The sequence below is a fragment of the Equus asinus genome, chromosome 10 (assembly GCF_041296235.1).
Source record: "Equus asinus isolate D_3611 breed Donkey chromosome 10, EquAss-T2T_v2, whole genome shotgun sequence".
Taxonomy (NCBI): Eukaryota; Metazoa; Chordata; class Mammalia; order Perissodactyla; family Equidae; genus Equus; species Equus asinus.
Window position 1 is genome coordinate 94,156,228 of NC_091799.1, and position 24,919 is coordinate 94,181,146.

General features: G+C 36.3%; 1 long non-coding RNA gene across 3 annotated transcripts in view; it reads right to left on the reverse strand.

The window, feature by feature from the left end:
• The window catches only part of LOC139046441 (uncharacterized), a 186,480-nt gene that overhangs the window by 95,076 nt on the left and 66,485 nt on the right, over window positions 1-24,919 (reverse strand). For 2 of the 3 annotated variants that reach the window (XR_011506526.1, XR_011506527.1), the window contains exons 2-4: window positions 13,339-13,423; window positions 8,984-9,084; window positions 5,697-8,383 (exon numbers count right to left, since the gene is read on the reverse strand). The exons of the other annotated variant lie outside the window; for it this stretch is intronic. This is a non-coding gene — a long non-coding RNA (uncharacterized lncRNA). Of the gene's footprint in view, window positions 1-5,696; window positions 8,384-8,983; window positions 9,085-13,338; window positions 13,424-24,919 lie in introns of those variants that run through there. 3 annotated transcript variants of the gene reach the window in all.

Consider the following 24,919-nt stretch of genomic DNA (forward strand, 5'->3'; position numbering starts at 1 on the left):
GGGAAGACTAAAGAGAAGGTTTTCTGGATATTTTCATCCTCTTACAGAATCCTTCCCTAAGGAAACTCAATTGTTCTCTTCCTTCAAAAGGTTCTATGTCTATAAATGCACTGAGGCTTTATCTTATATTGAGAGGAGGGGCATACAATCTAATCATGTTTGCTCAAGCCAATCTTTATTCATGAGAGTGGTAATTCTTGTATTAAAACAACTCAAGAAATAACATCATGGGTTGACCATCAGTATCATGCTTAGATATCTCACGATCAATTAGCCAATGTGAAAGAGCTCAGCAGACTATACAAATGTCAGAGATGTAATGCCAGTCCCTCCTTTTGTTATGAAAATTACACCCACTTAGCCCTTGATGGTAAATGTGCTCTTACCCATCTCTGCCACACTGTGATTGCCTCATCCCCATTGACCACAGGGTACCCATATCGGAGTCCACAGATTCTTCTCAGCGTCAGCTGTCTCCAGGGCTATTGACCACAACCATCTCCACCAGCCACAAGAGAAGTGACACAGTCTTTATGGGCTCTGGCTAACTTCATGTTAGTATAACCCAGCAGGGTTTTACCTCATGCCAACATCACCACATCTGACTCATTTCCTGCTCAAAGGCTTCCCTGTGGAATGTCAGATGAGATGGTTGAGGACTTCAAACACAAAAGGAAGGAGTGCAAGGGGGACGGTAGTTGATGGATAAATTCTTCTCCCTTCATCCTCCTAGTTAGACTGTCCCAAGGTGTGGTGCGTAAGACACACCCACAAGATCCAGTGGTCAGTTTTACTTAATACCAAACAGTGGCCAATTTGTTGTCACACCCTGATATTTCTTCTCCCTCATTCTCTGCCTCACCATGCTTTTCTGGTTTTGCGATCCCTAATAGCAACTTTTGCTATAGGCTCTACTTTTTGGGAGAAATCTAGCTAAAAGCCCATTTATTTATATTCTACCATTACTTCTAGCTTACAGAAAACTGAATAAAGTACTGTTCTAAATAATAGTCTTTTCTTCAATATTATGTTTTTCAAATCCTTTGTGAAGGATGTTTCCTCTGGATTTTTCTCAGGGGATATTGGGCTTGAGTGAAAGAAATGGGATGCATATGATGGAGTTAATCCAGACATTGAACACTTTTTTTCTATATTTTTCAAGGTCTTTCTGAACTCTCAAAATCTTAAGTGTGGGTCAGAGTTGGCTTGTATTGTAAGTGACTGCCCCTCAGTATTTATGATTTCTAAATGACATGTCATTGCTCACTGAACCTGTCCTTCCAAGGGCTTCCTGTTGTCTTTGAGATGGAATCTAAGCACTTTAGCTTATACACAAGATCCTCCTCATTCAGCACCTGTGCACCTTTCCAGCTTTATCTCCTGCTGCCCTCAACTCTGTCCTTCACAAATTATTTTCAGTTTTCCACACACATCACCCAAATTTCTGCAATTTTCTTCATGCTATCTGCTATTCTAGGAATTTCAGCCCTACATTTGCTCTTCTTGTAAACTTTTCATTCATAAAGACTGAGCATAGCTTCACCTTCCTCCAAGAAACATTTTCTTTCTTTCCCCCCCTCAATCCATGCCACTCTAAGAGATTAGGTTATTATGAAATTATATTATTATGGTAAGATCATTTGTTTGCTTGATGTCTCTCAAAACAGATCAATTTCTTTGAGAGCAGGGACCAAATTTTATTTATGTATGTATTCCCGGGATTCTAAATAACGTTTATACAGAAGTGTCAAATAAATCTTTGTTAAATCGTCATTAAAATACTCAACAGAGGTGGTTCGATGGAAGTCCATTAGACGGACAGCACAATTGATGGGAAGATGGGCTCCAAGGAAAAGTGTCTAAGTTTAGCTACAAAAAGAAGATACAAGGAGTGGTGTAGAAGGCAGGCAATAGAGATTTGGAAGAAACACAGAAACTGAAGAAGATATGAGGCACCCAACTTCTTCCTAATTGTGAACGCTTCTCCTAGCAAAGTGTGTCTACTTCAACCTTTCTCTATGATGAACTCCTTAGCTTCATTATAAACTCTGATTCCCAAACCGATTCCACCTCAATTCACACTCCAGTCTATGTCGGGATCACATAGACTGAGAACATCTGCATTTATTGCTCAGTGGCTTTATTTTCCATTTTGCTTATGATGATATTATTGTTAAATGTCTTTGTTTCTAACAACTTTAAACACTTGAACTTAAAAACTCTATTTAGAAGCATTTACCACAAAGGTGTTAGAAATAACTAATGCCTGAAAGACTAAAACAAATTATTACACTAATATCAGATTTAATAATCATAGTTGCTACCGTGTATTAATTACCTACCACATAAGAAAGGTCTAGTATCAGATGTTTTATCTTTGATCCTCACAAATAAAATACAAGTATCATTTTTTTTCCACTTTAAATCTAAGGAAAAAGAAAATATCTCAAAGAAATTAACAGATTTGATCTAGGTTCAGGTCTATTTGAGGCCAAACTTATTCTATTAAGAGAACAAATGGACATAATATAATAGAACTAATTTTAATATCACTGGGTAGCTTCATGACGGTAAAATTTCAAAAATAAGAATAAGAATTAAACTTTTGACATTCGGTCCCAAAAGACAAGATTTCTGGAGAACACACTGAACTGTATTTCTTTTTGCCATTTACGGCTGGCATTCACTTCCGTTTCATTTGCTTTAAGTGTTGTATTTCATTTCAAATTGCTTCCACTGTTACTAAAAAAGAATTTAGAGCAGAAAGAAAAAAAAAATACTGACAAGTTATTTCCAGTTCTTTAGATGAGATTTCCAGGGCTTCTGTCATTTTAAAACAGAATCTTTTCTTTTTCTACCTTTAGAAAATCACATAATTAATGATTAAAGTAATTGTGGCTTTTCTTATATGTTGAGAAACTGCACCTCGTGATCTCACTCCCACTGATCCCTCAAAATCTTCCTAATGGAATCAAGCAGATAAAAATATTCAAGGGTAATATCTTTCCTCGATGCTTAAAAAATTAGATTTATAAATGGAAAATTCTAGTTTTTGTAGAAAGCTGAGGTTTTTGTTATTGCTCCTGAACCAAGACCAGGATTTAATAATATATCGTTGAAAATGAGAACCCTCTCTGATAGACTGAGATTGCCCCAACCATGGTGGCAGGAAAGGAGATCAAGGCAAAGGGAACTTCAGCATGACGGAGGGGAGATCGGGGTTGGTGACTCAAGTCACACACCAGGGCTGGTTCTGGGAAAATGAGCAACTGTGGCTGGATGCCCAGGCTGGATGGGCCATCCTGGCTAAGAAACAGTGCTCAGGGAAAATGTCTGACCATGTGAATATTAACCAGTGAACCTGACCTGAGAAGTCCAAGCAAGAGCCCCTCCACCTTCCAGGCAGGCAGGATCTGTGCCAGCCTACACGTGTTGTGCCCACTCTGGACAGCATGGGGACAGCTTGCGGGAGAGACACGTTATGGTAGTAATAAGAGTGCAAACAGGCAAACACCTGGTCTCCCTTGTGCACCGAATAAATTCTCCAGCTAGTCTCTGCACGGAACTGGGAAGCTGCAACGTCTTGAACAGGTCTCTGCACTACCTCCACAATTCAGGCAGCGAGAGAATTTCTCTAGAAAGATGTTAGACTTCCTCCTAATCTGGAAAGTGAGGCCTATACCAGTTTTAATTTTTAAATCAGAGAGGGATGTTTATATTTCAGTTGTAATCTGGTGTGTCATAACAGTTGCATATATTTCTGATAATCAAGTAAGCGGAACATAAACTTTCTATTGGACTGTAAGTAAGCAGTTTGAATCCATCATGCTCCAGTATTGTTTTAGAGCAGGCAGAATCTCCCTAACCATTAAAATCAAGATTGCAGTGTCCAGAATGAACAAAATCAGGCACAAGGATCCCTAGAGAACATTGTTTTAGCAAGGCTTATTTTAGCCTGATTGTGTTACCCGTTACAAAACCACAATTTTCGTGCCACTGAGAAGCTCTTATTTCAAGCTGACCACATGTCGATGATCTTAAACAAACTATTCGTGACCTGGGTTAACTGTGATGAAATCTGCACATCACTACTGTTCTATCACTATAAGCTGAATGATTCTGACACATATCATGTTCCAGATTCATAACGTAATGGTTTTTAAGAACATGGGTTCATAACCTTGTATTTTGGATACTGTAATATTATTTTGTAATGCTTAATTGCAATGTTCTTTTAAGAATGCATAATAGTGTGTGTATTTCAAATGTAAAAATTGTAATTAGGGATTTATATTTAAATTTAATATCTGGACTTTATTGAGGATTGTACTGCCTGCTCAATTTTACTTAATATTTACATACCATATTATGTATTTTCAAACCACACTTCTCATTAATGAACTCATTCAATCTCATTATTGGGTAGTTTTGAAAAGGGTAAGCATTGTACTCTAAGCTTAGGGATGACAAAACAGAAGCTAGCTTCCCCAAAATCAAATAGATATGAGTCCATATCTTTATGCTTTTGGAGGCTACCACTGAGCCAGGAAGACTAATCTTTACAATTTTTCTGACTTGACATTTAGCCTTATATAAAGCTCCAAGAGTGCGGAGAGACTGGAAGCTTCATTACATGACCAGTTCATCATCCAACACTCCCACCAAAGTCCTCCTAGAATTAGTCGTTCAGCAGAAGTGCATCCCAACCTCATTGCTGCTAGAAAGGGAAGCTCCATGTGAATTATGCATGATCCCTCCTCCTGAGAGAACCAGAATACTGTATTGGCCACTGCTTGCTTAGTGGAACAGCAAACATTTTCCTCAACGGAGCCAAAAATCTAGCTTTGTGCCTAAACAATGGGTTTCCAACATTGGGAAGGATTAAGACCTCTTGCTCAACTGCCCAACCAAATTTGAAACAAAGAACGCATCCTGACTTTTGTTCCCCTCTAAAGTACTAATTCTGAGCTTCTATTTAGATCTCTATCAGTAACTGAAGTAAGGCATTTGTAAAAATTCTCAAGAATCTCTAAGGCAAAAGTACCAACGTGAGCAGGTTTTCTGCCAGATGTTTTGGGGAGCTCGACAATCAAAAGTACTTTCCTAACCTCTGCCAACTCTAGCTGATGTGAGTGTTATGAGCTAGACACATGAAGTTCCAATTTCAGCCTCACAGTCTTGCCTTGGTGCAAAACATGGAGCATGGTTACCACATCATCCCAAGACTCTGGCCATGGGGAAGAATATTTAATCAAAGAGGCACACTCAGCAGCGGTCTGACTTAACCTCAGTTTGATTTCAGGTGCTACAGAGGTTAGAATGTATGACTTTGTACCTAGTAATCCCGTTTGTTTAATCGACTGTGCTGTTGTAATTTAGTATGTGGTAGTTTGACATAAACGACATGGCTTCTTCCTCTCTCCTCCTTTAGGGGTGCATGGGTGCCTATGCTTCTTTAAAGTCATCATATTAGCATTTTCCAAAGTGGAGAGCATGCTTCCAAATTTATCTTAATTTCCGTAAAGTCAAATGCCCCACTAACACTGCCCCAACATGAAACGGTAATCTGAGTGAAGTGTTTTGATCAAGAAAACATACTTTAATTCCTCCCTAACTGCAAAATACCTTTATTTCAAATGTCAGCATATACAGTTACTTCTATCTCGTAAAGCACATGAGAATTGCTGCCTTGGAAGATAATTAGACAAATAATAAATGTTTGTTTTTGTAATATACAAAAAAAAGAAAACTGCAAAACAGTAGTAAGGTTTCTGCAAAGGAGCCATAGGTGACAAAAAGATAGTGTTAGGAGGTCATTCTCCAAGGATCTGCCACTTCTGAGTATCTTCTGGGCGAAAGGCACCGACAACTTTATTCAAGGATGTTTGTAAAGCTGTTCCTAAGCAGGTGGCAGATTTGTTTAAATTCCAGGGTTATAAAGCTGGAAACCTCTTCTCATCTCCTGACACATTCCAGGGAGATAAAGATAATGTCTCTGGAGGGAGAGATGGATTTGCCAGCTGTCTCCTTCCTTATAAGATTGGAGTTTTCTGAAGCTCACTGTTCTTCAGGTATAACAAGGATCCATGTGTGTGCAGCATTCGCCGGGACCCACCCCATATCACCACCCTCGGAACTTGAGGATAAAGGGAAGTGATGCAAATGTGAAGTCCATGCTGTCCTCTGAGCCATGAATAATAAGCTGTCTAAATCCACTTGGCCTCCTTGTCTCCTTATGCAGTAGTGCAGCAGGCCTGAACTGCTGCTTAGAAACTGCTTGACAGGAAATATAGAAAAGTAAACTTTGGTCATAGAATTATACTCTTTGCTTCATAACAAAGCGTGTAACAAGGCCTGATGGCATAAGCTCTGGAATGACGTTTTCATAGGAAAATATCTGTCTATGAGTACAGGGTTTAAAAACACCCCATCTCTGTTAAGAAGTTTAAATAAACACTGTCCAATGTGTGTATGTGCACATGCGTGTCTTCATCTCAAGCATCCAAGTTATTCTGTGTCTAGGATCGTTGACTGGGTGAAATGGGAATTAAGAACCAACAAATCTGAGATGCTTCATATGTAAATATAAGGGGAAATAAACTTTTACATGTACGTTACCAAAAACAAACATATGTACACACACACACACGCACACATTTGTAAACTTTGAAGGAGAAAGATTCTGAAAGTTCCTACTAACCAAGGGTAGATAAATAAAATTTGTAGCATACCTCATTAATATTATTTTACAATATATAAAATAATATTGAAATTCAGTTAATTTTGCTACTTACTATTTTATTTCAGTGAAAATCAAATATTTCCAGGTGCCTTTATAGAATTAACTTGATTAACTTTCTAGCTTATTTTCCTAATACAGTTTAAGATCCTCAATGGAACTTCTCTTGTAAGGATACAACTATAACTTCAATATTGGAAGGAGTTATTGTATTTCATAACGGAGGAAAAGATGTTGATTAGAGCTTAATTTGGCTTCAGGAGAGTTTCAGTTTTTGTGTTTTTTAAAATATACATAATTTAAAGTATTCAGTCTACCATCCTAAATCATTGTTTAGTAAATCAAAACATTGGAGAGTTACAAATGACCTTCTTTTGGAATATGTATATTCTGATTTTTCAGTCTAAATATATTCCTTCCCTGTTTTGGAGTTTGGTGAGAATGTAAAAATGTCCTATGTTGATTAATTTTCAAACACCAATTGTTATTTAGATATCTTTAAAGGAAATAATAATAATAGACTATAAAAAAAGGCTTACATAAACCATAGGGCTTTGTTCTTTTAGTTACATTTTCAAGAAAAAAATCACTTACTTCAATTAATTAAGGATAAAATTTGATCTAACAAAAACATTTCAGTATTGTTTATTTTAATTGAAAATTTATACTTATGAAAGAAAGCAAGTAAAATAACTGTATCTAGGCTATATAAAAGAATTGCAGACATTTCTGGTCATTAATTTGTATTTGAATCTGAATTCTAAATAATTATCCCCAACTTACCAGTGTATATCATGTTCCAAAAATGCCTTGACATTAATTGAACCTCACACCACATTTTCCCATGGAAACAAGCTTCACAAATTATACTTTGAATTCTAGACCTTATTTTCCAGATCTTGTTTTCCCCTTATATACAGATGTCATTGCAGGAATGGAGGTGTCAATCATTTTGTCTTCTAAGTCTTGAGGAACTCATTCCTCTGAAGAAGAAGATCTCCCTAAATGAGTCATGTGTTCCCTTGAGTTGGTAGCAAGGGTCCAGCCATTAGAAATGTTTTAAGTAATGATGCAGGGGAGATCTGGAGGAGACAAGTGAAAGACAAGCAGCGAAAGAATGGATAGCAAGACAGCCCAGGTTGCAGAGGTGAGGGTGTAACCTGTCATCAACGGCTTTGCCACATTTCAAATGGCAAGTACACTTGCCACTAGCCCAGCCTCCAACTTTTCCCCACTATACCGCCCAGCATATCGCTTCTTGCTTCTTTCCACTTCAGAATTCCAAAGTCCAACTTGAAATAAAATCTGTGCTGAGGTTCTAATTATTAGCTGTGAAAACAATTTAGGAGTATTTTGATATCAGGAAGTCACTAGTCTATGTTATTTTATTTCTTCATTCACTCATTCACGTATGCAATTGTTCAATAAATACGTACTGAACATATACTATATATGGCAGACACTGCAAGATCTATTCCTTATACAAGCATTGCAATTCATATCTATGTCCCAATATGTGTGTAAGTCCATAGAATGTGTTGCTGTAGAAAATGTCTTATAAGGCCATGGTCTTTCATTGCGGGAGGTCAGTTATCTTCACACGGTAAGAGGTCTACAGCCTGCCTCCAAACTCTTCTCAGCCGTCTGTAGCAGTCACATACGAGAGGAAACAAAGGGGAGAAAAGAGAACATAGCCAGGGTAATTCATCACCACTTCTTCATAAACTATCCAAAATGAATACCTTCAGTCTGCCTCTAATGCTAAAAAAAAATAAAAAATGAAAAATTTTAAAAAAACCACTAGACTAGTGTCAGAAACTTACTACTAGTGGAAAATTTTTATTTTTGTAAAATTTAAATATTCCTAAGAATAACAAAACTGATAATAATTATCAAAACTGATAATGGTGTGTCAATTTCAGGTTATTTGGTGAGAGTTCTTTGGTAAAAAAAAAAGGAGGGGGAAGAATATTATAATACACACTGAAATTTTTCATAACCAACTAAAATTCCAAGTGGATAAATTGAAATGAAAGGTCATTATTCAGAAATATTGCTTTAGACAGAAGTATATCTGATAGAAGCTGTGCCAAAGAGGTTATTTTTCTAACTAAGCTAATTTGGCCAAAGACTTTTTAAGAGCCAAAGCTTTCAAACTAATGAAATAGTGGTGTTTGTTTTCTGAATAATGATCCTCCCCTTTTCCCATATGAGTCTCATTTGTCCATTTCAATATTTACCTACCATTTTTCTTCCCTTTTTTCTCATATTCATCCAATCTTATCCCTCCTTAGAGTAATGGCAAGCCAGAATCCCCAGACCAATTACTAACACTGAGCGAAGCACTCGAAAAAGAAACAGAAAGATTGAGTAAATATTCTACAAAGAAAGTGAATGCTCTGTATTACAATTACACATACAAAATGGATAAACAGAACTTCCTAGACTTGCAACTGGGTTATGTCTTGATAAACCCATCACAAGTTGAAAATAGCGTTGTTGAAAATGCGTTGAGTACACCTCACCTAGCAAACATCATAGCTTAGCCTAGCCCACCATAAATGTGCTCAGAACACTTCCATTAGCCTACACTTGGGCAAAATCATCTAACACAAAGCCTATTTTACAATAAAGTGTTGAATATCTCTATTTATTTAATACTATACTGAGGTGAAAAACAGAAAGGTTGGATAGATACAGAATGGTTCTAAGTGTATGGGTTGTTCACCCTGGTGATGGCGGGGCTGATGGAGAGCTGCAGCTCGCTGCCCAGCATCACAAGAGAATATGCATATCGCCAGCCCAGGAAAACATCAAAATTCAAAGTATGGTTTCTACTGAATACGTATTGCTTTCTCACCATCATCAAGTTGAAAAATCTCAAGTTGAACCATCATAATTCAGGGACCATATGTATGTATTTATGTGCTGATCTGCTATTAAAATATTTCTTTGCCACTACGAGTATTTATTATTCTTTAGAATCAATTTTGCCTGACATTTTTATTAAGAGAATAAACATTTTATTTTGAAGTCAAATGATTGTGCAGTATCACTCTCTCTATCATGAGTAGATAACAGTTTTTTACACATCTTAAAGCTAATTATGTGATGACTGGCCATGAAAATGTTTTTGGTGCATACAAACTTTTTCAGTGTAGTCTAACATTCTAAAACTTCATATAAAAAGGAAAGCCTATTAAAAATTTCTCTCTATAATTTTTCCTTTGATGTAAACTGAGTACTTTTTGATAAATATATATGTGACATAAAACATGTGATTGCTAACAGTAGTTCTTGTTTAGTATATAAGGAACATTTTTTAAATAAAAGAATTCAGATTTAATCTTCTACTCAAAGGAGAAAAAATAAGGAACCATTTCAGGAAATTAGTAAGTTCTGGAACATTGACAAATTGCTGGTATAAAACTGAGGGATAAATATATGAAGGATATAAAGGAAAGAAATTTAACCTATTACAAATCAAATTCTGGTATGATGATATCAAAATTCCCAATTGTTCATTTATTATTAGAGTTATGTTTTATTTATACTTTTTCAAAGTTGAATAACTCCAAATAATCAAAATCTTATGTTATACTAATGTTTATCTGACATTATTGTTCTATTCTTGCTCTTCTTAGTTCTAATACACTTTCTCCTGTTTTATATGAATAACTTGCTGCTGATATATCTAAAATTGAATGTCTTTGTTGTTGACAAATAGTGCCTGTAATAAGCATTGTAGCTAAAGAAAGTCCCCTGCTCCAGTAGCTAACACATGTGCTAGGTGGCAGCTTGTCCTTGCAAGATCAATGATTCAAGTAGCCAGGGTGGGCTGACCAGTGTCTCAGTTAAAACTAGCAGAAAGGACTCCCCAGCAATCTAGCCGGGGCCAGAGGGTAGGCTCTTTCAAGTATCCCACATGCACAAAGGTATGAAGCTGAAAAGATTCAGGACAATCTCTGGGAGCTCTCTGTAAGAGAAGAACTGTTCTACGGCAGAGACAAGGCCCCAATACCAAAGCATTACTTTAGGTTAAGGCTACTGGCAAGAGGGCACAAGGGCAATTTGACTGAGCTCCAAGCATTAGCTGTGACTACCTGCTGTTTTAATTCTCACATAAAGCGGTTTTCCTAGGTACAAATCATTCCCAGCAGGACTTGATCGGGAACACTCCTCTTTTCCTCCCTCTCCCAATCTCCTTGCTCAATCTAACCCACTGGATGCTTCCTTCCCTTAAACATGGTGGTAATTTTATTTCAAGGCTTCCATCCACATCCTCACCTCTGTCGCCTCGTTGGATTCACCCAAATCCATTCCACAGTGTGTTCAAACTCTAAATCTTAGGGACAGATGTTTGAAGACTATTGATCTCTTCCTCCCAATAAATGATAAACACTTAGACAAATTGACTCAACATGCCAAGGGCTTGGGAGAAGCCCAAATAGAAGCTAAAGGGAAGCTTGCAAGTGGTCCCAATATCTTTTTTCCTACCTGTGATCTTCCAGGCTTACATCTAAGAAAGTTCCACAAAGTCTACCCAAAATTATTTTCTAACTTGGTTCCTGAATTGAGGAAGAAAAAATTTTTAGTAGGCAAAAGAGAAAAAAAATTGCTTTTGTAGTGTTCCATTCCATTTTAATAAACCATTACCCACACCTGACAAGAGGTCACAAGGAACAAGTCACCTTGTCATCCTTTAAAAGCCATTAATTTGTTAGAATTAGGCACAGTGATTTTTATGGCCTCTTCTAAATAATGTTGTATAATTAACAGAGTCAGTATAAAAACTGTAGAAAAGTTCAAGTTTATTTAGCACTACTCAGGCTTTCCCATGAAATAAGTGGCCATTTCTGAGTTCTCAACTTCATGGCTCAAAGTTAATTGGAAGATAATTCAGAGAAAAATCTGATTTCCTTTTGTTTGCATGCTGTCTTTCTTTTGATGACCAACATCAATAATTCTCATCTTGATGGTACTATCTTTCTCTGGTTCTAGGATGATAAAGATAACAACAAACCCTTTGATGTTATGGAGGAGACATTTCACTTTACTTGCTATTCTTCCTTGGGGGTTTTATATCTTAAACTCACGCTTAAAATTTGTTCAATGATTCTCTAAGTAAATGTGCATGTTTCTAGTCTCCATCTTTTTAAAATTCCAGGATAACATTTCTAAATGCTTTGTTTTGTCATACTTGCTCTTAAAATGATATAAGAGAAAATACCTAATAATACTTGAGAGTGCTTGAGAGTGTGGATGTTTTCCTTATTAAAGGTTTTCCATTTTGAAGCATCTCTTACTAAATACTGAATCTATCACTTAGAAATAGAAAATGAAACTTCATGGTTAGTTTCATGTGTATTTAAAATATGTATTATTATGCAAGCATTTATGAGGTTCAAGAAAAGCTTTGAGTGTTTAAATTTGTTTTAAATTATTCTTAGAGAATTGGAAATTATCTTAATTTCCATAAACTGAAATCCTTAAGGGATCGTTTTGTAAACTCAAAAATTTTAGTTAATTTAAGCTTGGCAAAATTAGCTTCCACAGCATTATGATTTGACTGAATGATTTCATGAGAGTTGGTGTGTGTTTGTGTGTCTATGTGTCTGTGTTGGTGTGTGTGCATTTACTAAAACTACTTTCTCATTCTTTTTTTTTGAACATATAAAATAGAATTTAATTGCATTCTCCCATATTTGAAATCTTATATTAATGGAAAATTAAAATACATTATTATAGAAATTGCTTAAATATATCGTTACCAAATGATGTCTTAACTACATGGATATACTGGGATGATGGGGGAAGAATTGCACTTAATTAGCAGAGAAATATGAAGAATACTTATGTTAACTATACTCATGAATAAAGTATTCTGTTTAAAATAATGGTAACATATATATATTTAGAAAAAAGTGTTTTGTAACCAAATTTATCTATCTAATGTTAGTGACACCAAACAGCAAAATGACATGTGCTCTTCTGGAGTGAACTCTGATTTGTCTTACTCCTTACTCTAACCCATATGCCTTAATTTATATAAATCAATATATAGCCAAAATTCTGTTGCAATAATTTAAATATCATATTTATACAAGATTAAAAATAGCTAACAAATAGTATCTTTAAAATAAACTCAACAATAAAACAATCACCCAAAATAAATACTATGAAAGAGAGAAAAATGGAACAGATTTCTCACATTTAAAAATGATGATATATATTTATAATGAACATTAGGTGAGTGAGAGAAATGAAATATTGTTTTAACGTGAAAGCATACATAAAAATAGAAAATAATGGCTTATCTTACAACAACTAGGTTTTTTATTATCATACAGTTCTATTCCATATTTATCCTTTCGCTCTAATTTTTTAATCCCCAACTCACACTGTTAAACTCAGATCTTCTTAAATTAAACATTGAAATAGAGCATGTCATCTAGATACCACACAATTCTCCATATGGTGCTGTCATCACATTCCACACACTACATAGCACATATTCTGTTTCTATGGCCAAAAATGTGTAAATTTAGCTTACATGAAAATAAAGGACCCCTATCATCAGATACATGCATCCCACTCACCTAAGAGGCTTCCTTTCTTTCCCCATCTCAAGGACAGATTTGCAGAAGAAATTCTGTATTCTCTTGAATTTGCAATGAGGAAAATCTGATGATAGATAAATTATGTGTAAAATTCTCCTAATCATTATAGAAGTAAACTCTTTTTTAAGAAACATGATTTTCATTCAATTCATCATTTTTTATTGAGTATCTATTATATGCTGTACACTATGGTTGGCACAAGGAACACAATTGTGAATAAAACAGACACAGCCTTTGCTCTCAGAAAACTTTTGTTTGTATGTGCAGAATAAGATATTAATTAAATAATCTCAGGGATGAAGTTATAATTATAATATTTATAATGATATGTTAGTTTGCCTGCTACCATAAAAAAAAAGTAACACAAGTGAGGTTGTTTAAAGAACAGAAATGTATTATCTCACAGTTGCTAGAGGACAGAAGTCTGGGATCAAGGTTTCAGCAGGCTTGCTTCCTGCTTTTGCCTGTGAGGGAAAATTAGTTCCATGTTTCTCTCCTAGATTCTTGTGGTTTTCTAGGAATCTTATTCCCTGGCTTGTAGACACATTACCCTGATCTCTGCCTTCATGTTCACATGGTGATTCTGTTACCGAACCAGATTTGTTTTTTCCCGCCGCCCACAAAGCCAAACGACCAGATGACAAGATTGCAGCAGAGAGGTTTAATCACAAGGCAGCCACGTGAGGAAACGAGAGCATGAGCCTCAAATTCGCTTCCCCAAAAAAAATGACTCAAGGATATTTATGGAGTGGGGGGAAAGATGGTCTGAAATGTGGAGAAAGGTGATTGGAGGTGAGGAGAGGTGAGGTAATTGATGATCTGCACAAGGATAATCAGACTTCATGCCTCTTCATAGGATCCATATTCACAAAATGGCAGCATTGTCATGATCTGAGGGTGGAGTTTTTAGCTTCTTGACGTCAAAACGTTGCCTATCAGACACGTGAAGGGGCCTAGTTGATAAGTTGGTGGTCACAACAAGCCTGAAGTGGACAAGGAGTTCTAATTCCTGAAAAACAGCTCACATACCCATTACCATGGCGACCCAGGCTCCAGGGAGATGTTATCTATAGGACCCTAGTGGGAGTCAGATAGCATATTGCCTAAGCAGCACAGTTAACAATGGGTGGGTTAAACAGCTAAAAGCTATAGTCAGTAATTGCAAACAGGAAAAAACTTTAGTACCTAGATAATCATCAATAGTTGTTTGCTGGTTTCAATTCTGTGTGTGTGTGTGTGTGTGTGTGATTGAACGTGTCTATGTTCACACGTGTGCAAATTTCTCCTTTTCATAAGGATACCAATAATTTTGGTTTAGAGACTCACTCTACTTCAGTATGATCTCATCTTAACTAAGTACATCTGCAATGACACTATTTCCAAATAAGATCACATTCTGAGGTACTGGGCCTTAGGACTTCAACATATGAATTTTGAGGATAGAGACACAATTCAACCCATAAGAGATGATAAGTGCTTTTAAAGAAAGGACCACTATTCCATAAGAGAATAGCAATTTAGACTAGTGTGTGAGGGCTGGAGATTGGTTAGGGGTAATTTGTCTAGAGAAGTGACTCAATGAAGGAACTAGAAAAAGGAAATTGAAGATGGAGGCAGAAAAAGGGAAAAGGGTCATCATAGGCACTTTCTAGTTTCAAGGTGATTTTGTTCATTTGTGCCCAACACCATAGAAAGCCAACTCACTGAAGCATTGAACGGGCCTATGACACTCAGCAACTAAAAGGTCATTGATGACTTTTTCTCCTGAAGTTGAGATGAATACCCATGAATGTTTACAATGTAAACAACACTTACAAATAGGAAAACTAGGACAAACTTACAAGTAGGAAAATAGTTATGAATACCATCCAGAGACTAGAGTCACTAGAGAAAATAAAAAACAGAAGTACATGAGGGAAAATACAATGATGAGACCAAAATCTGTAGAAATTCAATATTCGCAATTAAATTTATATAGCCTATGCTGGTGTCACAGAAAAGGATTAAAAACATAAACCTAGAAAACCAGGTGAATTTTACAAGATAAAATTGACTAAATCATTGAAGACAAATACCCTACAACGCGTAGATACGGTGAGGGGAAGACAGAGTAATTTTGTAAAGATATGACAAAATGAAAATTTGGACAAGGAACGTGAGTAAGAAAAGAGAGGGGAGCAATTTTAGAAATATCAACATACAGCAACAACTTGTGATAAAGTGTAAAATGCATTCACCTCAGATTTTGGCACATATTACCTTATAAGAAAGAAATGCTGGTTAATGGTTAATAATTGGCCTTCACATATATATGTACTGACATAAATATTTATATAGATATGCAGACCTGTCTATTATAAATGTAACTACTACAAAGGATGTATAGCATATAATTTGCAAATAATAAGATATGTATTACTCTTTTTTTGTAAATTCCTTATAGCCCATAGTTTCCCACAAAATACTTTCATTGATTTTTGTCGAATTCTTGTATATCCAATCTAGGTTTGCAATAAAATGTGTAATTCCACCATAAATATTGATTGATATGAATGGTGGTTTGTTAAGAAGTAAGATAACATTGAAACAACATAGACATGTTGGAATTTCTCCCATTTATCAAGGACCTGAATGACTTTGATGACTGAATAATATTCTTTGGATAACATAAGAATATATTCTCGATGTTTTTGCTATTTACAAGGTAACAGCTACAGACACAGGGCACTTTTAAGTTTAATCAGCATTATTAACATTTTCTCCATCACTTTCTTCAGTCTAGACAATCAAAAAATAAATGAGGGAGCTTCGAGGTTGGTGAATACATTGAGGTTCTGGGAAAGTGATGTGGCCAGAGAGGGCATGGAAGCTCCGTGCCCCACTCCCCTCCCCCCCAATTCCTTACCCTATGCATCTCTACCATTTGGCTGTTCCTAATTTATATTCTTTATAACAAATGAATAATGGTAAGTAAGTAAATAAATAAATAAATAATCAGGCTTTGATTTGCAATGTTTACCAATATTCATAATGTAAATATCTCCACTGTAGCTGATTTCAGGATACCAACCTGACATCACTAAATGCAAAGTTGAGAAGAGATGCACAGAAGCACCACATTGTATAGTATTTTCACCACACAAATACAGTAGATACAATCTCAAGAACATAGATAATAGTAAAATAATTAGAAAGTCATGAGCGCTGAATATTTATTACTTTTATTTTTAAATTATTTAAGTATAAGATTTTATAGTTTAACTTTTAATAATGGCTATGTTTAACAACTAGCTGAAAAATTCCTGAAAACTTAACAATCAGCTCTCATCAGCCTGTGAGAGCCAGCTCCAGCATACCATTAGGAAGAATTCACCCTTAAAGCAGACACTGTTTTATCATTTATGTTTGGTTCAAGAATAAGGGAAAAGAAGATTCTGGCAAAAGAAAATGTCTGCCTCTCCAATTAGCACCAGGACACAAACTGAATATTTTATAATGAAGGGACTACAATAAAAGAGTAAAAACTGAGAGTTGGTGTCTTAAAATAAGAATGGTATTTGGTTATTAAAGGTTTCAATCTGAAAACGGGGTCAGGAGGAAGAAACACAGAAAGGTTTCAGCATTTCTCCAAGAAAAAAACTCAGACTGAGTGTGAACAGAACTGTCAGTAAAACCCTAAGAAAAGCAATGAGATAGCCATCACTCAAAAAACTAAGTGTATTGAATTTTTTTAGAACAACTGGTTCCAGGTGGCTCTTGATGCTGACATCCAAAATAACTACTCTTGTTAATGTCACTAGTGACCTTGAATTGCCAAATATACTTGACAATTTTAGTCTTTAACTGACTTGATGTTTTGTCAGTATTTGACATGGATGTCTATTTCCTTCTTCTTGACACATCGCATCCTCTACCTTCAAGGGTATCATTGTTTTTGCTGTTGTTCTACTCCAATCTGCCTGGCACTTTTCCTATGCTCCTTCGCTAATGCATTTTAATGCCCATGTTCCCCAAGTATCCATCATCATCTTTTTTCCCTTCTCATTTCACTTAGTCCAGTGGCACTCAAGTGGGGAAATTTACTTTACCCCCAAGGGACATGTGGCAATCTCTGGAGACATTTTCTGTTGTCACAACTTTGGATGTGCTACTGATTCCTAGTTAATAGGTGTCAGGAATGCTGTTAACCATCCTACAAAGCGTAGCACAATCCCCCGCCACAATTATCCAAACCAAAGTGTCCTCTTCCACTTACACATCGATAACTTTCAAGTCTGTGTCTTCAGGCCAGAACTGAGCTTGAAACCTGCATCTCCCTTTATCCGCCACACATGTTAAGTTTCGAGTCGTACAAGCATCTCACATGGAACACATCTAAGGCAAAATTCATCATCTCTATCCCAAATCGGCTTCTCCCCAGGCGGTCTCTAATTTTGCCGCTGACAGCAAAAATAAAGCTGATTTATCCCAGTGTATTCCATTTCTTTTACCCTTCACACTTAATCTGCCTTTAAGCACTATAGCTACAGTCTCCATGCCTCTCTCAAAGGCACTTCCTTTGCCTAAGTGCTAATATTTTTAATATCATATTAAGAAATTCTTAACTGATCATCCTTTTTCCAGCTGTAGCCCAATGTAAGCCAGATTCCTACACTGTACTCATAAGCATCTCTCTAAAATGAAAATCTAGCATGTTCTCCCTTTTGAAAAACAGTAGTAGTTTTTCCAACCCTTCAACATTCAGTACCCTTAATATGAAGTCAAACATTTCACGACTACCAACCTCACACTGACCCTCAACTCCATGCTAAATTCCAGTTTTCCTGAAAAATACAGTACTTTGAGAAAAGCATTCCCTCTGCGCTTTCATGAATTTGGCCATGATTTCATCTTACTCACTCTACTCTCCCACCCCTACCCCTTGTTGCATGGCTAACATTCATTCATCCATCAGGAAAGCTGAAATACTACCTGATTTCTAGCAGGATGGCAATACTTTCTAAATGATAATGTCTAGTTTGGTAAAAGTATGAGTATAAAAGCATTCTTATATACTATCAATAGATTTATAAATTTCAACAACCATTTGAAGAACAATTTGATATTTAAAATGTTAACATTCTTACTTTTGGCAATTTTAAACATTCTTTTTATACATCAGCTTCATACAAATGTACAAGGATATGTTTGAAAAAATACCCTTTGCAGTATTATTTGCTAAGGCAAAAAATGGAGTCAAGTCAACAAAATGACCTTAAAATACGTAAATTAACATCATAGAATAACTTGTAGGCATTTCTAAAATGAGGTAGATTTGTGTGTATTGATCTGAAAGTCTCCCCCATATTGTTGGAGGAAAGAGGAGCCATATTTTAGTATGATTCCACTATTAGCAAAAAAAAAAAAAGATTTTTTCGCATTTTTTTAACAAAAGCTTTTTATTCTGGAATAATTTTAGATTTACAGAAGTGACAAAGGTAGAACAAAGAGTTTTTGGATATCTCTCAACCAGTTTCCCCCATTGTTAATATCTTACATTTCCACAGTACATTTCTCAAAACCAAAAATACCAACCTTGATTCATTACTATTAACTAAAGTTCAAACTTTATGTAGATTTCACCCATTTTACCACTAATATTCTTTTTCTGCTCCAAGATCCAATCCAGGGAACCATGTTACATTTAATTCTTTCATTTTTTTTTTTTTCTTTTCAGGGGAAGATTCACCCTAAGCTAACATCTGTTTCCAATCTTCCTCCTTTTTCCTTCCTTTTTTTGCCACGAAGCCCCAGTACATTGTTGTGTATAGTTGTAAGTTCTTCTGTTTCTTCTATGTGAGCTGCCACCACAGTATGGCTACTGACAGACAAATTGTGTGCTTCCACACCCAGGGAACCGAACATGGGCCACCAAAGTAGAGTGCACCAAACTTTAACTGCTAGTCCATCAGGGCTGGCTCTAGTTCTTTCATTTTTGACTTTATACACTTCTGTATTATTTGTATTTCCTTTGCAAAATGCATACACAATTTAGCAGAGTTAATAAAGGCTCGAGTGTTGCTGTTTGGAAGTCTTCCCTGTCTGAGTTGAATGGACCTCTTCAGCTCCCAAGGAATCTTGAGCAGCCCTCCAAGTTCACATGCATTCTATCCTGTTATAATCATTAGTTTTCTTTTTGGTCTCCAAAACTGGTTTTAATTAGGCAACTCTGAAATAAGACAATTCTCAGAATTATTAGCTTATTTTGTTTCTTCACGTCATAATACCCCTGGAGCCAATATGCAAGCACATTAATTAAAAAACACAATAAACTAAATAAATAATAAATATAGAGCATTGCAACAACAAAACCAAGGGATAAAACTACATAAAATATTTATAGACACATCTCTCTAGAGGATAATGAAATCACTGAGCACTGAGAGGAAAGGTACAAACTTCACCAGCAGAGGCTCAGAACCAACTAACAAAATTTCTATTTAAAATTCACTGGGTCATTAAATGACTTCATAACCACACTTCAGTGTCATGTAACGTATCAATGAAACCTGATTATAGGATGTGATCACTAGAGATAACATGTGCATAGCAAAGCAAGCAATGTTTACCACTTTTCAATGAGTGGCAAAGTTCACAGCAATCATTGAGAAGACTTAGTTGAGAATTCTAAAATGTGCTTTCAAAGAGGAATTCTCCAGGAACCATTTTATTGATCAGCGACCTTAGAAAATCTTTCCAGAACAGTATGCATCCGACCACTGAACATTTCTGCACTCATTTTATAAATGAGACAAGGAAGGCTCACAGAGGTGAGGAAACTTGCTCTGGATTGTATTGCTGGTCAGTGGTGGGGCAGCACCTAAGTGAAATCGATTTGTGTCCTCTCTTCCTTCCTGCTAATGATTAATTTCACTACCTGCAAGATCATGGGATGAATCAAATGCATATAGGGGAAGCTTCTAAAGCAAAAGGCTTATTTTTCATGGGTGAAAGTTTTGCTTGTGTTTGGCACAGATGGGAACAGCCAACCGCTCAAATATATATATATATACACACTTTACATAATATGTGTGTGTGTGTGTGTGTGTGTAACCTAATATATATATTAGGTTATATAATAGTGTTGAAAGACACAGAAATCCACTCTGAATCTACATTGTGGTGATGTCAAACTGGTTAGGCGCTTCCTAGCAGTGGATTGAAAGTGTGTGCACTGAGCTAAATTGGAAGTTGGAACTCTGTTCAGGATTCCCTTCCTTGCGCAATCCCGGGTGAGTGTGGGCCCAAAGCTGCATTTTGCACGCAAATTGGAAGGCGGAAGTGAAGCAGCAGCGTGTTCCCTTACTCAGAGGTCGGGCAGTTTGCAAGGCCATTGAGGCTCAGTAAAATCGTTGTCGTTGGTCACATGTGCTCACCTGATTCATGCCCAGACCCCTCCAGCCCACAGCTCCTTCAGCTCCTGCCCGACCTACTAGGTCAGTTGCTCCAAAGCTTGGGCCAGGGGTGCGCTGAGCACGTGAGGACCACACGAGCCTTTCCCGCAGGACACCCCATCACTGAAGTTGGAAGCTTGGAAACAGTGAAAGATACGTGTAGGTTCCAGTTCACTCTTATGGGTTCCAGTTCTGCCCCGCTGGTTCTGCTCATGGTGTATCTATGAGTCTCTCACTTTGCTTCCATTTTTCCTTCTGTACCATCTGCCCTGTGGACTTTAACCACCAATATCGGAGAGAGAAACATCAGCCTCACATAGATTGTGAAACTAGCCCCAGACTCGTGTAAGGTCAATTCTTGATAATAATTCTCTTGTTATATATGTAGACTATGCCTCCTCTTTTTCTGATCAAACCTTCAATGACCCATGGAAATTCTTGGGGTTTATACACCAAAAGGAGAAGGATAAATTAAAAAAAACAAAACAAAACAAAAATACTTTACAGATCTTGGGAGCAACTTTCTATCTGCCAGATTGGTTGCTACCTGATTCACCAGTCACTGAATGAAAAGCCTACTAGATCAGTTTAAAGACAAACAAACAAACTTGATATTCCTAATTGGAATGAAAACTTGACCACAGTCATAGCTAGAGAACCAATGATGATGTATTGGTTTTACAATTTCTCAAACAACTAAAAACAGTCTTTAACCAACCAAGGAGTGAAGCGTATTCAAATACCTTCAAAAAGGAAGAATGCCAACACTGGTGTCCAGTGGTCATTTTCAATTTTAAGAGTTGTATAACTTTTACCCACTTGGTTTTCCTTTTATCTACTTGGAGATGACAAGAATATAAACATAACTTACAAATTACTCTTTCTTTTCAATTTCAATTTTGTAAAGTACAATTAATTTTCTTTTAAATGCAGCTTAGGAAGAAAACATATCAAGCTCTTCTTTGTCTTTGCAGATATTAGATGAACTGGGCCTGCTGTGTGTCCATTTGTCAGCTTTCTATCTTTTACTCAGAACAACAGACCGGTGATCTGTCTGTTGGGTGATCTGTTTATAGTAGAACTTGAGTCTGTTGAGACATTATGCTAAGTGTTTCTGCTGAAAACGAATGCCGCCATTGAAAATGAACTGTCTGCTGTATGCTAGTTTCAAAACTTGAGATACATAAATAAACCACTCGCTATAAAATAGATTACCTTCAAGCATCTTCATTCAGCCAGTGAAGTCTGGTTGTTTGGAGAGCTTCTGTGATATATAAAATAGGGAGTGATTTTGACTTTTTAGTCACATGTTGATGCATAGAAATTGCAGCTTAAATGCTGCTTTCTTTGAAATGTTGAAATGACAAGTTATCTTTAAAGCTGAAGCTGTATACTAGGAAGTATATCAAAGTAGGGTGAATGAAATAAAGATCAGTATGGAGGAAATCAGTTATTGAGGGCTCATTAAGCCAGACTTGAAAGAAGAAACAAAAAAGAATATCACTTGATTTTATATGAAAATATATCAGATGTACTGCTGGTTACTATACAAAGATAAATTATTGATATAGCTTATATTTGCCTCTCCATTTAAAAAGATGGCTGATGATAATAAAATATGGGCAAAGTATTTATTGAAGAGAAGCTCATGTCTCTTTCTATTAGGACTCATACATGCTTGGCATTCTCTCTACTTAATGGCTGGAGCTGTACACAAGGTAGTTGACCCCAGCCTAACAAAGGTTTTTGAACCTTACACAAACACTTAGCTTTTTTTATTTGCCTTAGTTTTCATTAGATCAAATTTTCTGGACCATTTAAAGGACAATAAATAAAAAAAATAAGTGATTGAGTGTTTAATTACGCAGAAGAAGACTAACGAGATGTTGTCAAAGCCTCCTTAAACTTTCTTTTTCCCTGGCAAAATGTCAGCGTATGTGGTTCTGTTTATCCCATCAAAAGTATGTCAAGAACTGAAGGGCCTGAGATTTCACTCTGCATGCATCCTAACAAGTTAGGCTGCTACAGTTTCATGCAGGCCAACCAAAGACAAGAGATTATGGGACAGAAACAAATGACTTTATTACTCATAGCACAGCAGGAAGCATGAGCCTCATGGTTGTGTTGGTCCATCTTGCTCTCCAAGTCCCTTAAGGAGACAGAGAGGGGCCCAAGTGGATGCTGTGCATGCAGTGGGTTTGCAACACAGCTGATGGACCCCAAACTTAGGAAACTCCAATCTTTTATACAATGAGCTTCAAGCAAACCTGAGGTTTGCTCCAGAGGTTAAATTATCTCTATCTTTCAAGGCTGTTTGCTGTGCAAATATGTTTGAAAAGCTAGCCCAGAAGTGTTTCTGTTCATAAAGTGCAGAATTGTGAAAAACCCATGAAGAATTATCTCCCAACAAAAGTGATGCTGGACTTAGTTCAACATCTTCATAAGAATGAAGAGCAGGCATCTGCCTAATCTTAATCTCAAAAAACCTGAAATGGCAAAGAGAAGGAATGTTCTCTCTAGCAGGAGAGAATTGAATCAAAGCAGTTTATTGAGTTTCCAGTTACATATGATATTGTGTTAAGACTGTATCAAGCAAATTACCTGTTAAAAGATGATTCATTCCCTATCTACTTCACCTTACATTTATTAAGAGTAATGTTCTAGGAATGTGTTTATTCACATTACTATGAGATTAAAATTCTACCTTAAAAACCAGGGCCATCAGGTAGATTTAAAGTCAGGACAGAGAAATAAAGATAGATAGGCAATAGATTTTTTTTCACATTGCACACCAATATAAAGCATTTCCTGAGCACTGACTGAGGGCTTGTTATTGTGCTATGTTCTTGGGGTGGAAGAAGGAGGAGGGATATTGAAGAGATATGATTGCTATCAGCAAGAACTCAATTTCTCTATGTCAACAGACAAAATTGTGTTTACTCCTTAGGCTGTGTTCACAGATCCAAGTTGGAATGCCTGAACTCACTCATAAGAGAAGGATAAAGATGAATTTAATTAAAGATGGTTTGGACAGTTCTATTTGAATTATGCAAGAATAAACAACTTGACTTCAATAAAATATTTGTGCATTATAAGGCGTTCAATCTTGCCTGTGTTTTTCATATTGGTTGTTATTTTTTCAAATACTAGATTTCTGGCCTTTTCACATCTTCCGGTTTATGTGTATGTAAAATAATGATTAAAAATGCACTAATTATGGACTTTTTGTAGATTATAGATGTAATGCATTTTAAAAATCTCATAAATATAACTAAAAATATGCTATCCAATATTGACACTGCCATGGATTAAGGAGCAATAGCAGAGCCAAGGGACAGACAGCCTCTGAGGCTGCTAGATTCCAAGGCTGCAGAGCAGGGGATCCTTCCACCTAAAGGTGGCACATATAGGTCAAAATGAATGGGAATAAGGTAAGAAGCAAGAGTCACACTCAAAATTGTATATTATGACTGAGCAAGAAAGAAGGATAGAAGATGGGGTCTTTGTCTCCACTTAATGGGAGGCATTAGTCCTGGACCTCCACTCTGAGCAAAGTGAACTGCCCATCCACAAGTGGATTCAGGAGCATCTCATTCTGTTTTACCTCTAACAGTATGATCTTACTTGGCAGTTCTACTGCTCTCTTACTTCCTCAAGTTAACATCTAAATTCTCTCTGTAAATGGCACAATTACTCAGAATTCAGTCGTCACATACAGTTCTCTGTATTTGATCTGATTTCATTGATTACTCTCCAAAAGTCCATCTGTGAACGCAGAAAGCAACTATACCATGTATCTACTAAGCTGCAAAGAAAGGAAGACCATCGAGTTGAATAAAAACATAAATTTGAATATTTTAAAGCTATATACATTTTTATAGTTGAAATATTCTATATTTAAGAAATTTATAAGATAGAAACGTTTCCCATGAACAAAACTCACATTGTGTGTGTGTGTGTTTGTGTGTGTGTGTGAAACTAATGACCTAGAGTCATTGAAAGTAAAGTCATGAACTAAATTAAAATCAAACAATGATTTTATTTTCTGCATGGTTCCTAAAAAATAAAAGGATCATCTTGAGGCCAGCTTAGTGCCATAGTGGTTAAGTTTGCACACTCTGCTTTGG